Below are 18,706 nucleotides of genomic sequence, written 5' to 3' on the forward strand. Positions count from 1 at the left end.
CCTTAGTGTCCGAAAGGCTGCGTGGGGTTATGGGGATAGGGCAGGGAGTGGTCCTAACTAGGGTGCTCTTTCAGAGAGGGTCGGTGCAGACCCGCTGGGCCGAATGGCCTCCTTTTGCACTGTAGGAATTCTGTGGTTCCAAAAGAACAACAGAGAAAAAAACAACAGAAAAAGCAATAGAGAGGGTGACAAAACGGAAAGTAACCAAGGGCAAAAAGCTGTCACAGTTACTGACTGGTATTTTTGAATGTTCAACAAAAAACACTGCAACTGGGCTTCTGAATGATTTCAGCAAATCTAAAATGCAATCTCCTTTACTAAAGCATTTCCATTGCTCTGTGCTCTACACATTCAAGGATACAAACTCTTAAATAAAGGTCAGAGACACCAACCTCAGAACAAGTTGTCACTTATACTCCCTTCAATCAGAAAATGTATTTTTGATTTACAAACCATATACCACAAACTATGATCATTTAAATTGCAAAGTACTGAGTTGTGAGGTACTGTTGAGGATGTCTTGATACACACTGCAGCCATGTTGCGCTGGTGGAAGAGGGAGTGAATGGTTATGATGGTGATTGTGGTGCGAATCAACTGTGTTGCTTTGTCCTGAATGATGTCAGACTTCCTTTTATGAAACCTATGTTTTGAACAGAGTGTATACTTTGCTTAGTTATTATTGCAATATAATATAGTATTTATTATATTTGTAATGTCCTGTACTTAAATTTCCAGAAGGCATTTGGTAAAGTATCACAACAAAGGCTGGCTAACAGGAAACAGAGGGCAGCCATAAATGGATCTTTCTCAGGTTGGCAAGATTTGGTGTGCCACAGGGATCAGTGCTGGAGCCTCAATTTGTAAAATTTATATAAATGTCTTAAAAGACAGGTTGTCAAATTTGCTGGTGACAAGATAGGTAGGAAAGTAAGTTGTGAAGAGGACCTAAGGAGGATACAAAACGATATAAATAGGTTACGGTCTGGCAATTGGAATATAGGGCGAAATTCTCCCGAAATGGTGCGATGTCCGCCGACTGGCGCCCAAAACAGCGCCAATCAGACGGGCATCGCGCCGCCCCAAAGGTGCGGAATGCTCCGCATCTTTGGGGGCCGAGCCCCAACATTGAGGGGCTAGGCCGGCGCCGGAGGAATTTCCGCCCCGCCAGCTGGCGGAAACGGCCTTTGTTGCTCCGCCAGCTGGCGCGGAAATGACATCCCCGGGCGGCGCATGCGCGGGAGCATCAGCGGCCGCTGACAGTTTCCCACGCATGCGCAGTGGAGGGAGTCTCTTCCGCCTCCGCCATGGTGGAGACCGTGGCGGAGGCGGAAGAGAAAGAGTGCCCCCACGGCACAGGCCCGCCCGCGGATCGGTGGGCCCCGATCGCGGGCCAGGCCATCGTGGGGCGCCCCCCAGGACCCCGGAGCCCGCCCACGCCGCCTTGTCCCGCCGTTCAAAAGGTGGTTTAATCCATGCCGGCGGGACAGGCAATTTATCGGCGGGACTTCGGCCCATCCGGGTCGGAGAATCGAGCGGGGGGGCCCGCCAACCGGCACGGCCCGATTCCCGCCCCCGCCGAATATACAGTTCCGGAGACTTCGGCAACCGGCGGGGGCGGGATTCACGGCAGCTCCCGGCGATTCTCCAACCCGGCGGGGGGTCGGAGAATGACGCCCATAATGTGGGACATTATCCACCTTGGTAGGAAAAATAAGAAAGAAGCATATTACCTAAATGGTGAGAGATTGCAGACCTCTGAGGTGCAAAGGGATCTGGGTGTCCTTTTGCATGAATCACAATAACTAGTGTGCAGGTACAGCAATTAATTAGGAAAACTAATAGTATTTATGATTTATTGAATGGTAGAACCCTCAAAAGCATTGACAGTCTGAGAGATCTAGGTGTACAGGTCCACAGGTTCTGAAAGAGGCAACACAGGTGGAGAATTGAATAAAAAAGTAGGGAGGTTATGCTTCAGTTGTGCGGGGCAGAGGCGGATGGGTTCTTGGTCAGCAAGGTGGCGATAGGTTATCAGGAGTAGGTGGGATGCAAATTTGAGGTTACTGTCAGATAAGCTGTGAGCTTATTAAATGGCGGAGCAGGCTCGAGGGGCCGAATGGCCTACTTCTGTTTGTATGTATGTCCCACTTCTAGGGTTCTGTGTCCTACATGCAGTTAGCATCTTGAACGGGATGATGGCTTGTCTTATACACTGGTGCTTTTTGCAAAATTATATATTCGGATCTTTTGGGGATTGCATCAGAACTTACAGAAAAATTACAATTCCATCAGGAGTACTATGAGTATAAACACACTGATGGAAAAGTGACACATTCATTTTGGCATTCATTAGGGCAGCACAGTGGTTAGCACTGCTGTCACACAGCGCCAGGGACCCGGGTTCAAATCCAGCCTTGGCTGACTATCTGTGCGGAGTCTGCATGTTCTCCCCGTGTCTGTGTGGGTTTCCTCCGGGTGCTCCGGCTTCCTCCCACAAGTCCAAAGATGTGCAGGTTAGGTGGATTGGCCACGATAAATTACCTCTCAGGTCCAAAGATGTGCCGATTGGGTGGTGTTACATGGATGGGCGGGGTAGTGGGCCTAGGTAGGCTGCTCTTTTGTAGGGTCGGTGCAGACTCAATGGGCTGAATGGCCTCTTTCTGCACTGCGAACAAAGAACAAAGAAAAGTACAGCACCGGAACAGGCCCTTCGGCCCACCAAGCCTGCGCCGACCATGCTGCCCGTCTAAATTAAAATCTTCTACACTTCCTGGGTCGGTATCCCTCTATTCCCATCCGATTCATGTATTTGTCAAGATGCCCCTTAAACGTCACTATCGTCCCTGCTTCCACCACCTCCTCCGGCAGCGAGTTCCAGGCACCCACTACCCTCTGTGTAAAAAAAACTTGCCTCGTACATCTCCTCTAACCTTGCCCCTCGCACCTTAAACCTATGCCCCCTAGTAATTGACTCCTCTACCCTGGGAAAAAGCCTCTGACTATCCACTCTGTGTATGCCCCTCATAATTTTGTAGACCTCGATCAGGTTGCTCCTCAACCTGTCGTTCCAGTGAGAACAAACCGAGTTTATTCAACCTCTCCTCATAGCTAATGCACTCCATACCAGGCAACATCCTGGTAAATCTCTTCTGCACCCTCTCTAAAGCCTCCACATCCTTACTGGTAGTGTGGCGACCAGAATTGAACACTATACTCCAAGTGTGGCCTAACTAAGATTTTCTCCAGCTGCAACATGACTTGCCAATTTTTATACTCAATGCCCCGGCCAATGAAGGCAAGCATGCCGTATGCCTTCTTGACTTCTTGACTACCTTCTCGACCTGTGTTGTCCCTTTCGGTGACCTGTGGACCTGTACACCTAGATCTCTCAGACTGTCAATACTTTTGAGGATTCTACCATTCACTGTATATTCCCTACCTTCGATGTCAGACTTCCTTTTATGAAACCTATGTTTCGAAAATGCATTACCTCACATTTGTCCGGATTAAACTCCATCTGCCATCTCTCCGCCCAAACGATCTAAATCCTGCTGTATCCTCTGACAGTCCTCATTGCTATCCGTAATTCCACCAAACTTTGTGTCATCTGCAGACTTACTAATCAGACCAGTTACATTTTCCTCTAAATCATTTATATATACTACGAACAGCAAAGGTCCCAGCACTGATCCCTGTGGAACGCTACTAGTCACAGCCCTCCAATCAGAAAAGCACCCTTCCATTGCTACTCTCTGCCTTCTATGACCTAGCTAGTTCTGTATCCATCTTGCCAGCTCACCCCTGATCCCGTGTGACTTCACCTTTTGTACCAGTCTGCCATGAGGGCTCTATAGACAACATCCACTGCCCTACCTGCATCAATCATCTTTGTGACCTCCTCGAAAAACTCTATCAAGTTAGTGAGACACGACCTCCCCTTCACAAAACCGTGCTGCCTCTCGCTAATACGTCCATTTGCTTCCAAATGGGAGTAGATCCTGTCTCGAAGAATTCTCTCCAGTAATTTCCCTACCACTGACATAAGGCTCACCGGCCTGTAGTTCCCTGGATTATCCTTGCTACCCTTCTTAAACAAAGGAACAACATTGGCTATTCTCCAGTCCTCCGGGACATCACCTGAAGACTGTGAGGATCCAAAGATTTTTGTCAAGGCCTCAGCAATTTCCTCTCTAGCCTCCTTCAGTATTCTGGGTCGATCCCATCAGGCCCTGGGGACTTATCCACCTTAATATTTTTCAAGACGCCCAACACCTCGTCTTTTTGGATCTCAGTGTGACCCAGATTATGTACACACCCTTCTCCAGATTCAACATCCACCAATTCCTTCTCTTGGTGAATACTGAAGCAAAATATTCATTTAGTACCTCGCCCATTTCCTCTGGCTCCACACATAGGTTCCCTCGCCTTCAGTGGGCCAACCCTTTCCCTGGCTACCCTCTTGCTTTTTATGTACGTGTAAAAAGCCTTGGGATTTTCCTTAACCCTATTTGCCAATGACTTTTCGTGACCCCTTTTAGCCCTCCTTACTCCTTGCTTAAGTTCCTTCCTACTTTCCTTATATTCCACACAAGCTTCGTCTGTTCCCAGCCTTCTCGTCCTGACAAATGCCTCCTTTTTCGTTTTGACGAGGCCTACGATATCACTCGTTATCCAAGCCCCTAGCACTAAGTGAGTCCCAGTCAATATTGGGGAAGTTAAAGTCTCCCATCACAACAACCCTGTTGCTTTTACTCCTTTCCAAAATCTGTCTACCTATCTGCTCCTCTAACTTCCGCTGGCTGTTGGGTGGCCTGTAGTTAAACCCCCAACATTATGACTGCACCCTTCTTATTCCTGATCTCTACCCATTTAGCCTCGTTGCCCTCTGAGGTGTCCTCCCGCAGTACAGCTGTGATATTCTCCCTAACCAGTAGCGCAACACCTCCACCCCTTTTACATCCCCCTCTATCCCACCTGAAACATCTACGATTGCACAGGACAACCATTCTTTGATTTATTGGACTATTTTCTTATAGGTAGTTTAATATCCTGATTAGTATTGAATAACTTAAGCTATATGATTATATATGATTTGTAAATGGTTTGTTTTACTCTGTTATATTTGTATTCAAATTTAATATATTTTCACTTATTTAGCAAGGACAGTTGTAACCCCTGATAGATTCTGTAAGTGGAGTTGTAGGTTGGTGCACAAGATCTACATGCCATTTTATTTCTAGGAGGATTAGGGTTATCTAAAATACAGGGCCTGGACTATACCTGTGTTGCAGAGTGTGTTGGCCTGATAATTAGCTGATCAATAATAAGTTTGGGTATAATAATCTTTATTGTCACAAGTAGGCTTACATTAACACTGCAATGAAGTTACTTTGAAGATCCCCCAGTCACCACATTCCGGCACCTGTTTGGGTACACATGAGAGAGAATTCAGAATGTCCAAATTGGGTTGGATTGGATTGGATTTGTTTATTGTCACGTGTACCGAGGTACAGTGAAAAGTATTTTTCTGCGAGCAGCTCAACAGATCATTAAGTACATGAGAAGAAAAGGGAAGAAAAGAAAATACATAATAGGACAACACAACATATACTATGTAACTACATAAGCACTGGCATCGGATGAAGCATACAGGGTGTAGTGTTAATGAAATCAGTCCATAAGAGGGTCATTTAGGAGTCTGGTGACAGTGGGGAAGAAGCTGTTTTTGAGTCTGTTTGTGCGTGTTCTCAGACTTCTGTATTTCCTGCCCGATGGAAGAAGTTGGAAGAGTGAGTAAGCCGGGTGGGAGGGATCTTTGATTATACTGCCCGCTTTCCCCAGGCAGCGGGAGGTGTAGATGGAGTCAATGGATGGGAGGCAGGTTTGTGTGATGGACTGGGCGGTGTTCACGACTCTCTGAAGTTTCTTGCGGTCCTGGGCCGAGCAGTTGCCATACCAGGCTGTGATGCAGCCTGATAGGATGCTTTCTATGGTGCATCTGTAAAAGTTGGTAAAAGTCAATGTGGACATGCCGAATTTCCTTAGTTTCCTGAGGACGTATAGGCGCTGTTGTGCTTTCTTGATGGTAGCGTCGACATGGGACGCCTACCCCCTAACAGCACGTCTTTCGGGACTTGTGGGAGGAAACTGGAGCACCCGGAGGAAACCCACGCAGACATGGGGAGACATGGGGAGACTTCACACAGTTCCATCTCAGCAGCAGTCCTCCAAGCAGCCAATCATCAGGCCTAATTGTCAGCTGTTTAACCATGAGTATCATAACTGCACTCAACCTGGGGTTCTCGCCTTTTGGGTGCGATTTTAACTAAATGGGAACAAAGTCCAGAGCAAGCACGTTTAGCCGCATGTTTCCCGGCGCTCGCAGCCCATCCATGGGAGACCCCCACGAGTACCGTTCATCTGGCTCCCGTTAGGGGAGACCAGTACTGAGCGGCGCTCGCCTGAGGTCTCAAAGGCATAGTGGATGGATCCCAACACCACGGGTGCCTCGGTAAACTGCACATTACAGTGAGACTAGCTGCTTCGCTAATATGCAGATTTGCCAAAAATTGATCCCGCCCACAATGGACGGGATTTATATCGCAATATCTTGAGAGATCGTGTTTGACCTTGTGAGGCAGTGTGAGCCGGGAGATCCCGCGAGTGGGGGGGTCTCGTGGCATCTATTGGCCACGTTGTCAGTTGCCTTTCAGGCACAGTGTGGCCATTTGATCGCGCCCATTGTCTAAACATTTACAGTTTACAACTAAGCTCATTGGATAGTGATTATCCCTCTCCGACCATTCCCCACAGGCCAAATTGGGTTTTCTAATATAAAATAAAAAAAGAAATTGCTGGAAATATTCAGCAGGCTGGGCAGCATCTGTGGCGAGCGAAACTGAGTTAATGTCTCAGGTCGGTGCCCTTCCATCAGAACTGCTATTATCGTTTCTTACCCATTCCCAGAGTAAGATCAGAACCCATAGGGCAGGTCAAACATTGAATTTGGTGTTCTATTGATTTATGACCAGACTCTACATTGGCAGAGTCTACATTTCCTGTAACTACATCTACATTGTTGATTTGGAGTTGTAATTAGAAAATTAAGAAAACAAAATATTGCTCTATCTATATAGCATTTGGGAATGGCAATGGTGGGGTCATAGCCAACTGCTGGCGGCCACAAAAAAATGCAACTGTGCTTACGATCTGAAGTTGTTGAATTCTGGAGTGAAGTAAGACGCGATGTGATATCATCGGAACATACAAGATTTTCTGAAAATGGGGGCGGCATGGCGGTGCAGTGGGTAGCACTGCTGTCTCACGGCGCAGAGGACCCAGATTCGATCCCGGCCTTGGGTCACTGTCCGTGTGGAGTTTGCACGTGCTCCCCGTGCCTGAGTGGGCCTCACCCCCACCAAATCCAAAAAGATGGGCAGGATAGGTGGATTGGCCAAGCTAAATTGCACCTTAAATAGGGAGGGGGGGGGGGGGGGGGGGGGGGCGGTGGAATTGGGTACTCTAAATTTATTTAAAAAGAGATTCTGAAAGGGCTTGACAGGGTGAACACTGAGGGGTTGTTTCCCCTGGCTTGGGAATCTAGGGCCCAGGTTGAGGAGTTGATCATTTGGGATTGAGATGAGGAATATGGAAACAGGCGGGAAAGTGGAGCTGAAGTTTAATGTCAGCCGTGATCGAATTGAATGCAGAGTATGTTCGAGGGGCTGTATGGTCTCCCTCTCCTAGTTCTTATATTGAAGCTGGAAGACTGTGAAGTGACAAATCGAATGACTGGTCCATTAATTGTCAGAGTATCCCTGTTGTGCATCAAGATTAAAAAATTGTAGCCAGAGACAATAACTAGGAAGTGGGTTGATGAATTGAGAAACTTTATGAATGGCAGGTTTCATTTGGTGGGTAAACAAACTTTTAAGAGTTTTTGTTTGTGTCAATTTCTCCCCCCCTCTCAAAAAAATAATTATAATTTAGAAATTGGTGGTTTACCTTCATAAACATGAAGTGTTCTCATTTTTTTCAGAAACGCAAATTCACAAATTGTAATGGATTCATATCATCCTGTGTTTTAAATTTGATTTGTTTTTAGTGAAAATTGAAGTGAGGCAACTTCTTGGAGAGGGCCTCGCAACTCTTGAGGTGAGGGACAAGAGGAGAGCGTAATCTGTACCTCCGTATTGGTGGATAAGTCTGTTTTTCTGCAGCTTCATGTGGTGACTTTTGGGTCACTGTCCGTGTGGAGTTTGCACATTCTCCCCGTGTCTGCGTGGGTCTCACCCCCACAACCCAAAGATCAAAGGTTTTGGGGAGAAAGCAGGATTAGGCTATTGAGTTGGATGATCAGCCATGATAGTGATGAATGGCGGAGCAGGCTCAAAGGGCCAAAAAGCCTCCTCCTACTCCTATCATCTATGTATCTATGTGCAGGGTAGGTCGATTGGCCACACTAAATTGCCCCTTAATTGGGGAATGGAGAAAAATTGGGTACTCAGAATGTTTTAGAAAGAAAAAAAATGTTATTTCAGCTTTAATGTTGTAACACATGAGTGGGCATGAGATGTCTAGGACATTGTTTCTCGTTAAGAGCTGGAGCCCTTTATGAATTTTTATGTGAATAATTAAACATGCGCAGAGAGAACCCTTCTAATTGAGATGTTCCTTTTAATGTCAATGAACAAAATGATATTTGAACCATGTCTGTCAAGGCAGAAATACCCTCAATTATAAATAGTGATGCAACCTTAAACCGCAGTGACATTTGGATAATTCTATACTGTTCCTCCTCTTGCACAACAGCAATAAAAATCTGCCTTTCAAAGAGAAAAACAAGCGAGGGATGATAAGAAAGAACTCTAGTCATTGAAAATTTGGAGACTGCTGAAACAGACTGAGGAAAATAAGATTTGGATATTGTCCATAAATAGAAGTTTTAATGACACATGCTTGATTTTTGTTTGTGGCAAATTACATGTAGCATGACAGTGGAGATTGCCCAGAGTCAGAGCAATGAGGATAACATTGTTGTTGCAGGGAGAACAGGAATTTTATTGAGCCCATTAACATACATTTATTAATTCGTGACCCTGAACAATGTTCAGCAACTGCACCAATGCACACTGCAAAATCACGGAAAAATTAATGTACCACGGTGATTATATTGTGTATCCAGCAATCCTGGTTCTGAAGTGCTGGTTGACTGTTCGTACTAATTTCTCAGTGAAAGGAACTGTTGGTGATTAAGTCTGCAGGTAGGACAATCATTGCATGAAGCACACTGCTGGAAATCATGGTACCCACTGTGTAAGTATGAAAAAATTCGAAACTTTGAAAGCTATAAATTATATAAACTGACACTGAGCATAAGGCAATAATTCAACTTGGAGATTTGCTGATTTGTCCTAAACTACTTGGTTTGTCCTCGCAGCTTGTGATTTCCTCAAAAGTATTTGTTGAATTGCAAAAATTAAAAAAAAAAATTTAGAATGCCAATTAATTTTTTCCAATTAAGGGGCAATTTAGCGCGGCCTATCCACCTACCCTGCACATCTTTGGGTTGTGGGGGCGAAACCCACGCAAACATAGGGAGAATGTGCAAACTCCACACAAACAGTGACCCGGAGCCGGGATCGAACCTGGGACCTCGGCGGCGTGAGGCAGCAGTGCTAACCACTGGAATTGCAAAATGTTTTATGGACTAGGCTGTTTCATCAACGGTCTGCTGCTCAGTTTGAATTATTTACCAGTTCTCTGATTTTTCAGTTAGATCAGTTAGGGGCAGCACGGTAGCATTGTGGATAGCACAATTGCTTCACAGCTCCAGGGTCCCAGGTTCGATTCCGGCTTGGGTCACTGTCTGTGCGGAGTCTGCACATCCTCCCTGTGTGTGCGTGGGTTTCCTCCGGGTGCTCCGGTTTCCTCCCACAGTCCAAAGATGTGCAGGTTAGATGATTGGCCATGATAAATTGCCCTTAGTGTCCAGAATTGCCCTTCGTGTTGGGTGGGGTTACTGGGTTATGGGGATAGGGTGGAGGTGTTGACCTTGGGTTGGGTGCTCTTTCCAAGAGCCGGTGCAGTCTCGATGGACCGAATGGCCTCCTTCTGCACTGTAAATTCTATTCTATTTCTACTTATAGCAAGTCATTAATGTTACTTCATCAACACCTCCCAAACCTGTGACCTCCACTGCCTAGAGGGATAAGAGAAGTACATTCATGGGAATGCAATTACCTTTATGTTCTTTTCCAAGTCAGGCACCACCCGAACTTTAACATACATCTTCATTCTTTATTGTTACTAGGTCAAAGTCTTGGAGCTCCCTAATTAACAGTACTCGGAGAGTGCTCCTTTGAACAGTAGCAGTTTGAGAAGATGGCTTACTCTCACATTCAAAGCAACTAGGGATTGGCATTAAATGCAGGCCTAGCCAGCAGTTCCCGTATGCCATGAATAAATTAGTTTTCACCACTGTCCGTGTGCTATTGTGCATAGCTGACTCTTGCATAATAATAATCTTTATTAAGCAAGGTGTCTTTACTGTAGATGAAAGTAATGTGGGATGATTTCCAAGAACACACAAACTCTTTCAGAGCTACAGAAGAAAAGACCTGCTCTTATTGTCACAATGACTGCTCAAACTATCTGAATAGGTTAGTTCCGGTTTCTTCGTTGGTGGAAATTTGGTTGCTAAGTGAATAATTACCTGGCATAGGATTTCTGTAGCCTCTGGTGGCACGGTGGCACAGTGATTAGGCACTGCTGCCTCACAGCTCCAGGGACCCGGGTTCAAATCCGGCCTCAGGTGACTGTGTGGAGTTTGCACATTCTCCCCGTGTCTGTGTGGGTTTCCTCCGAGTGCTCCGGTTTCCTCCCACAGTCCAAAGATGCGTAGGTTAGGTGGGTTGGTCATGCTAAATTTTCCCTTGGTGTTCAAAAGGTTGGGTGAGGTTATGGGGATAGGGTGGAGGCGTGAGCTTAAGTAGGGTGCTCTTTCCAAGGGCCAGTGCAGACTTGATGGGCCGAATGGCCTCTTTCTGCACTGCTGAGATTCTTATGATTCTATGAAAGGAAACCATTATACAGCAAAAGCACCGCATGAAGGAAAAAACAATCATTTAAAAATCGTGTCTTCTTCGTTGAACAGTGCAGCCCACATAAGATGGCTTCTGCAAAAGCTATTGTCATTGAGGGATAAAAGAAAGAACAATGCTGGCTGAGAAAGGATTGGATCAAACAATGACAGATTCAAGTGATAAAGGAATCTAATAAAATCAAGGGATGGTTACATTTTAAAAATGTTTTTCTTGACGTGCATCAGCTGGATTTAAATTAATTGTTGAAATCTGTCTGAATTTTACAATTAGTAACAAAATAATTGAGATTCTGTTAAATGCGAGGTATATTGAGGTTTGGAATTTAGAAACTTGGGTTAATTGCTTCCGACTATTTGAACAACTTTTTAACATAGGTTAAAAGTTTGTACTTTCTATTTTCACTGCCATTTTATGTAATGTTTTGTACCAATAATTTAGTCAGGTGCAACGATTTGCATTGGATTTCCTAGTATGCTTTGAATAGTGCCATTGGATCATTTGCAGCCTGAGCAAACAGGTGGGACATTAGTTTGTTGTCTCATCCAAAGAATTTGGGCTGGATTCTCTGTTCCTGAGGCTAAGTGCCGGCGCCAACAGAGGATCCATGGTATTTCTCGACGGGAAGATTGGCGCAAAATCCTGATCGATTCCGGTACCGGTGAGGCGCTGCGTTAAACACTCGCGGAGCGCACGGAAAATGGCCGGAGGATCGCCAGGTCCTGGGCCGCACATGCGCAGGGTTGACGAGCAGCAGCCGCGCCGCCTATAGCCCCCCCCCCCCCCCCTCCCACCACCACCCCCACACACACACACACCGGTCGTGCTGGAAAACATGACGCCGGCCATGCTGGACCGCGTATCCGATTCACAGCCCACCTCCTGGTCACCCCCCCCAACCACTCCCCAGCGCTAGCAGAAGCCCCCAGCCAGCGGCACGGATCTCAGCCGAATGTGGTGGCGCTGGGCACTATCCACAGCCGGCACGCCGGGCTCTCAACCCTGGGACCACACATGCCGTCGGTAACTCAGCCTATCAGAGGTGGAGCATCATGGGTGGGCCGACTGATGGCGCTCCGACGAGTTACGACTGCGTACGGCCTAATGACGCTGATTTGGAAGGGCGGAGGATTGCATACCGGCGCCTGCTCCGATTTCAGCGCCAATTGGTATTCTCAGCCCGATCGCCATTCTCCATTTTGGTGTCGGGCTACGGAGAATCCCGCCCTGTGTGTCCAACAGTGTAGCTCGTGCTCAGTACTACACTCCCAAGTGTCAGCCTACAGTATTGGAATCTGTAGTGGGGTTTGAATCAACAACCGTCTGACTCCGAGGGAAGAGTGCTAACTGGGCTAACCTTGGGTGAAAAATGGGATTTATTACCCTGTATCGCAGGTGAGTGCAATGTCATTTAACTCTAACTGCGAGGCTTCTTTGGAAGTTGAGTTTGGGCGATCTTTAGTAGACTAAAACTACATTCACTATGCATAGGGTAACAAATACCCAGTCTTTGGTCATAAAAGTTGTTAAAATGGCAAATGTCAAAGATTTAGCTGATGCAAATTATTGAGGTTAGAGTTTTGAGATTTTGCAACAATTATAGGAATCTTTACTCTGCATTTGATCCCTGTAAGCCTAACCTAATCTGCCAGTGTTAAACACTTACATAGGGGGCAAGGTAAGTAGGCAGACCCCATGAATTACCACAGCCTGTATGGGGGAAAAGTGTTCCATAGATATTTATCAACTTTTAAAAAAATCTACATTTTATATGAAAGTCTTCTATTGCCAAAACAAAATACACTCCATGCAAGATAGGAACAGAAAGTCATACCACCAGCTGTTAGCTTCAGTTCTTAAATTGTATTTACAACTGAATACTTTGAAATAAAGTGAGTACTTGCTCCAAAATGTCCTTTGGTGTCTATTTAGATTTTTAACTCTACTAAAATGTGGAGTCCAAATCTCATCCTCTCAGTTTTATTTTTATCAATTTGTTCTAGTAGTTGTGATTTTCTTTTATAAAGTGTAATAGGAATGCAAAAACATAGGAATTAGAAGCGGAAGTAGGCAAATCAGCCCCTCGAGCCTGCTCCACCATTCAGTCAGATCTTGGCTGATCTCTTCCTGCTCTTAAATCCACCTTCCTACTTTCAGTAATTCAGTAGAACAAACTATGAGAACAAACTTAAGACTCCCTGAGCTCCACCTTTGATGCTCTTGTCATGAGTAAAACCCTTACTGACTCCTAAATAGTCCAGAAGTGAAACAATAACCCCTGTTTTTTTTTTTCTTTCCACCACCAGCAGTCTTCATAAATAACTTTGTCCTGTTCTCTCCACCCTTGCCTAGAAGAAGTATGAGGATTTTGTGGACTTATTTGCCACTAAGATTGAGCTGCCTTTGCCCCACCCATCTCTTCCTTTGTCTACCAACTGAGCTTCTCCCTGCCCTTGACCTGACTCCACATCTTTCTCAGGTTTCTGTCCGATCTTTATGTCTTGCCTTCTCTTCGAGACTCTCTTGACTCTATTAGGTACCGCGTTCGAGGATTTTACTTCCATGATGATGAAGGAAACAGATGTTTGTGACTTTGAGTAAAACTTCAGGCGCTCCGATGGACATTTTCTAAGTGGTGGAAGTTGTAGGTTTGGGAAGTGCCAAAGAAGCCTTGACGAATTGCAGCAGTGCATCTTGTAGCTAGCACACACTGCAGCTCCTGTGTGTGGTGACGAAGGGAGAGGATACTAAAGGTGGTGCTCCCAATCCAGTGGGCTGCTTTGCGTGGTTTTGAGCTTCTTGAGTTTTGCCTGATCTGTGTCATAATATACATCAGTACATTCTGGTGCAATCACATACACACACTGATGAACATGCAGTAGGACCAACCAGCACACATAACACCGCAGCCAATCACCAGTGAGAGCACAAGCACTATAAAGACAGGGGGCAGGAGAGTTCCCGCTCATTCTAGCAGCAGCCAGCTCAGAGCACAGAGCTCACAGCCTGCATCACAGACATTCACCATGTGCTGAGTGCCTCACCATAGCTAGTGATAGGAAAGGGTCCACAGTTAAGCTGGTATTGCTTATACCCACGTTTACAGTATGTTAACATAGTTGAACAGTTAATAAAATAGCGTTACACCACTTCCAGCATTGTTGCCTTGTTTGTGAACCAGAACACCCAACACAACAATCTGCATACATCCATCCAAGCAAGAAAAAAGTGTTCCGTAGCATTTGATTTGTGGTGCAAGGATAGGAGGAGATGTGTGGTTTCTCTTTTTATTACAGCTAGCATGGAGCAGTATTATGGTCGTAATGAAAGGAGAGTTTCCTCGTCTGTAAGGGGAACAAGTGTTTACTGAAGAGGTGACCTAGCAATTGATTCCAGGTGTCAAAGAGGCTTCAATTAGTTTGGCATGTCTGCTTCAGGATAGGTCATGTCACAAAAGGGCAGGTGGCACAATCAGTATAAAACATTGCCTCCATCACTAAATGTAAAATATTAACTTGAGTTTTGCTACACCCACAGAAGCAATAAAAAAATGTTTTATTCCATGGGACCAAAAATAAAGAATCTCTTGGCAATACGTAAAAACAGATGGGGCTCAACAGTTCTGGAATCAGGGATACCAGGAGGCAATTAGTCCTGCAACTGTGCCCAGTGCTTTTGTAAGTCTGAGCACTGGTCTCTGACATTCACTTTCATTGAAGTGACATTGCTGCATTTTCTTTCGATGCAAATACCCTAAAAGCCATCGAGCAAATTTATGTTCAGGGCTATTCAGAACATTGCATTCATATTCAACAACACGGCACACATTTCTGGGGGGTGTGGTTAGTCCTTCTCAAACCTCGTTGTTACCTTGGTAGATGTATGCTCTAGCCTCTATGAAGGTCTTTTCTCGGCAATTCTTAAAAACATTGAGTTATGTCAATGGGAACAGAAACTTACATAGGGACATAATCAGATTAAGTGCGCGGGCAAAACTCGTGGGCAGCTACTCAAGGAGGAGGCCCTGCACTATCTTAATTAACCAACCACCTCTTGCGTTACTATATCTCAGGTAGCACGTAATCGAATATGAGAATAAAAATGAGACTGGGCTGTATAAGCCTTGAGCTAATGTAGTTATCAAGAAAAAGCCTTCCAGGTAGATGGATTTTTGAATATCTTGGGACTATGTGTTAGCCTATTTTTCTTTCCCATAGCAGTTGCTGGATGTTTTCATCCTCTCTCTCATTCCTTGGTGCCCAACGTGAGGGGACCTCAATGGAAAGTCATGTAACACTACACTGCTGACTTAAACTGAAATACACTGAGCCCCCTTCCAAATCGATCCATGTACCTGAAATAAAACGTCGGTAATTCTTCAATATGCTTGATTAGAACCCTGGGGTAACCCTGCCAAGTGTCCTGACAAGTGCCATCAACCAAAGTTGCACAATGTAAACTTGATTTTCCAGAATCCACTCTGAGGTTTGCCTTTCTGGTTGAAAAGTATTGGCATTGCTAACTTAATAGGAAAATGAGCATTGAATTGTATGATAATCTGCTGATGGTTCACAGATAAACTGAACATTCCAAAAGTGGTAAAAATTTCCTGCATGTCATCAATGATCAAACTCCTGGAGGGAACATATATGTGTAATCACTGGCCCATGCGAAGCCGTGCATCTGTTACCTAACTGACGCAAGTGTGCATTGCGTACTCCGTAATTTACTAATATTCCCAGAAGCAGGCGGAGCTAAGCTCAAGCATGCAGAGTCAGTGTGACGGTGAGTTTGATATCCATGGGTTCCGTGTTGTACATGTTGAAAGTGGCCTGAAAATCAGGTTGCAACGTGTTTGATGGCTCATTGGTGGTTCCCTTCGCATTAAACCTCCTCATCCACGGCAGCACGGTAGCACAAGTGGATAGCACTGTGGCTTCACAGCGCCAGGGCCCCAGGTTCAATTCCCCGCTGGGTCACTGTCTGTGCAGAGTCTGCACGTTCCCCCTGTGTCTGCATGGGTTTCCTTCGGCTGCTCCAGTTTCCTCCCACAGTCCAAAGACGTGCAAGCTATGTGGATTGGCCATGATAAACTGCCCTTAGTGACCAACAAAAGGTTAGGAGGGGTTATTGGGCTACAGGGATAGGGTGGAAGTGAAGGCTTAAGTGGGTCGGTGCAGACTCGATGGGCCGAATGGCCTCCTTCTGCACTGTATGTTCTATCCCTTTCGCTGAGATATGTGTACGAATGGCAATATTTGTAGATTCTGGGTGTTGGATGGTTTCTGCAAAACCTGATCAGCCTGTCTACTGTTCAGATAGGAAAAGCCACAATGAATACTGCAATATGAATAAGTCCAAATATTGGCAGTAACCTAGCAGCGGACACCAGGTATCTATTACAGAGTATGTAATATACAATAAAGAAACAAAAAGAAAGCTAAAATGTTTGCTGCAGTGACAGCTCTTCAATGTTTTGAAGAAGAAGGCAACATACCACATTGGGAGAAATATGTCTGGTATGAAAGAAACAAAATCAAGTGGAAAAGTTATTTATTCGTTGGAGGTGTACTGGGCCTTATTTTTCAACTTTTTATCCACATAGCAGTTTTCCCACGCTCCTTTTGGCTGGGCGTTGATCCATGACGTCTGTATAAGGCTTGATTCTATTCCTGCATATCCTGTATGCAAGAGGTTGAAATAGCCTTTGGGCTGAAAATGTAAACAAAAACTAAACAAGGAAGCAGTTGCTCTGGGAAATAAAGATGTAGCTGTGTAGAAGTCAACCTTTGGCGGGTATTCATTGTGAATGCTTTATATTTCAAAGTAGATTCACTTTGTTACCGCATGACATTCCATTTTATCCCATTCCATTTCAGAGTTTCCCAGCGACTGGCGTCAACGTTGCCAATCAATTTAAAATAATGATCCTGTTTAGTCAAACCCAATGTGTGTTTATTGGTTAAACCAGAGAAAGTGTACTTGCTCTCACATTTTTTTTCTGATTACATCATTGCGCTGAAGGAGATATTGGGTGCAATTATTTGAGGGAGCAGGATTGACAGGCGTGCTGATACTGAACATTGAATACAATGCTCAATGAGTATTGACGGGCATGGAGTTTCCTCTTGCGTTCAGGTTCTGCAGCTTAATTAGCTCTGCTCCAGCAGGGGGCAGAACTCTCTGTTCACAAAAATTTTTTCAAAAACCAGTAATTGATTTACAGCTGTATCAAATACTTGCAAAATTATATTTAAAGGATACAAAGATTGCAAAAAGACATATATGTTGGTCATGCAGGTGTGAATCAAGTTGCTGGCCAGTGCTCATATTGTTTACGTCCTAAAGAAATGAGCTTAAGATAAACTATAATTATCACAATATTATAACATTTTCATTGACATAATGGATTTTTGCACAGAAAAGATTTGTTATGTGCAATAATGAAGTATCAGAAAAATACTTCATTATTATACACTTGCATGCCTATAGAATTACCTGTGTAGGGGTGCATGTACTCGATGCTCAAACCGTTGGAATGAATATTTAATATATTAACTTCACTTTTTTATGTTAGCACAGCAATTCCTCTCTGTGCTGCAGAGTTGCCTCCTTAAGCAGAGAGGAAGGAGGGTGGATGGTGGTTGTAGGAATGCCAGTGACAGCAGCTCTTACTCGTGGGATTTGAAGTTGGATTCAAAGGCTTGGTCCTTGCAGTTGGCAGACTTAACTTTCCTGCCTATGCGTAATGGCCAGCAGTATGTTTTTGCATTGCTCGCTTTTACATATCTTCCCCTGAGATCAGCCAACTAACTTTGTATGTTCAAAATTCATGTACACCCAGTGGTCAATTTGTAACTCATGATTCAGGAATATGTTCAGTAATTTGAAAGCTGTAGCCATTCATTCGTAGTTCATGCAGATGCAAAACCCGCATGAGGTTTGCTAAGTGACAAACATGTCTTTTACGAGTTTCCACAGTGAATAAAAGAGTGCATTGACATTTATGTAAAGTAGGTATAGAATTTACTTATTTTTGCATGTGCAAATTTAGTCGCTTTTTACATGATGCTGCAACCTGCTTTGAAATTTACTTGAAAAGTTTGAAAGGTCATTCTCGCAGTGAATCTCAGCACACCCAATGAGTAATAACCTAGAATAATTTTCATTAACATTCCTTATAACTTGTCAAAAAACTTTGTGATAGCCTGTTCTAATTTAATGACTCAAATGGGATGTGCGATACATTGATAACTTCAATGACAATAACAAAAAAAGGGCGTGCTATAAAATTGTTGGTTGTTTTATTTACATGACGCACATTAATGAGATCTTGTCCAACAACTGGTGATATTTTACCTTGGTTAGAATGGGTTATGTTTTGTTTGAGTCATATCTTTGGTATGTTTCAGGGTGTCAGTGGGAACATAACTGGGTATGAAACGAAGCATTGATATAGAAAAAGAGAGCTCTATTCTGGGAAACTGTTCTAAAATTTAAAAAAACTTTCCCCCTTTCTCACATTCTTTCTATTTTCTTCCACCTTATCTTTGGCTGGCTGTGTAAAATAGTTTGGTGAACTGTGTTGTGCATGTCTGAAT

General features: G+C 44.5%; 1 protein-coding gene across 2 annotated transcripts in view; it reads left to right on the plus strand.

Annotated features, from left to right (window-relative positions):
- nsmce2 (NSE2 (MMS21) homolog, SMC5-SMC6 complex SUMO ligase) overlaps nt 1-18,706 on the plus strand; it is a 199,441-nt gene that overhangs the window by 72,557 nt on the left and 108,178 nt on the right. The window lies entirely within an intron of this gene.

The sequence above is a fragment of the Scyliorhinus torazame genome, chromosome 11, assembly GCF_047496885.1.
Source record: "Scyliorhinus torazame isolate Kashiwa2021f chromosome 11, sScyTor2.1, whole genome shotgun sequence".
Lineage (NCBI taxonomy): Eukaryota > Metazoa > Chordata > Chondrichthyes > Carcharhiniformes > Scyliorhinidae > Scyliorhinus > Scyliorhinus torazame.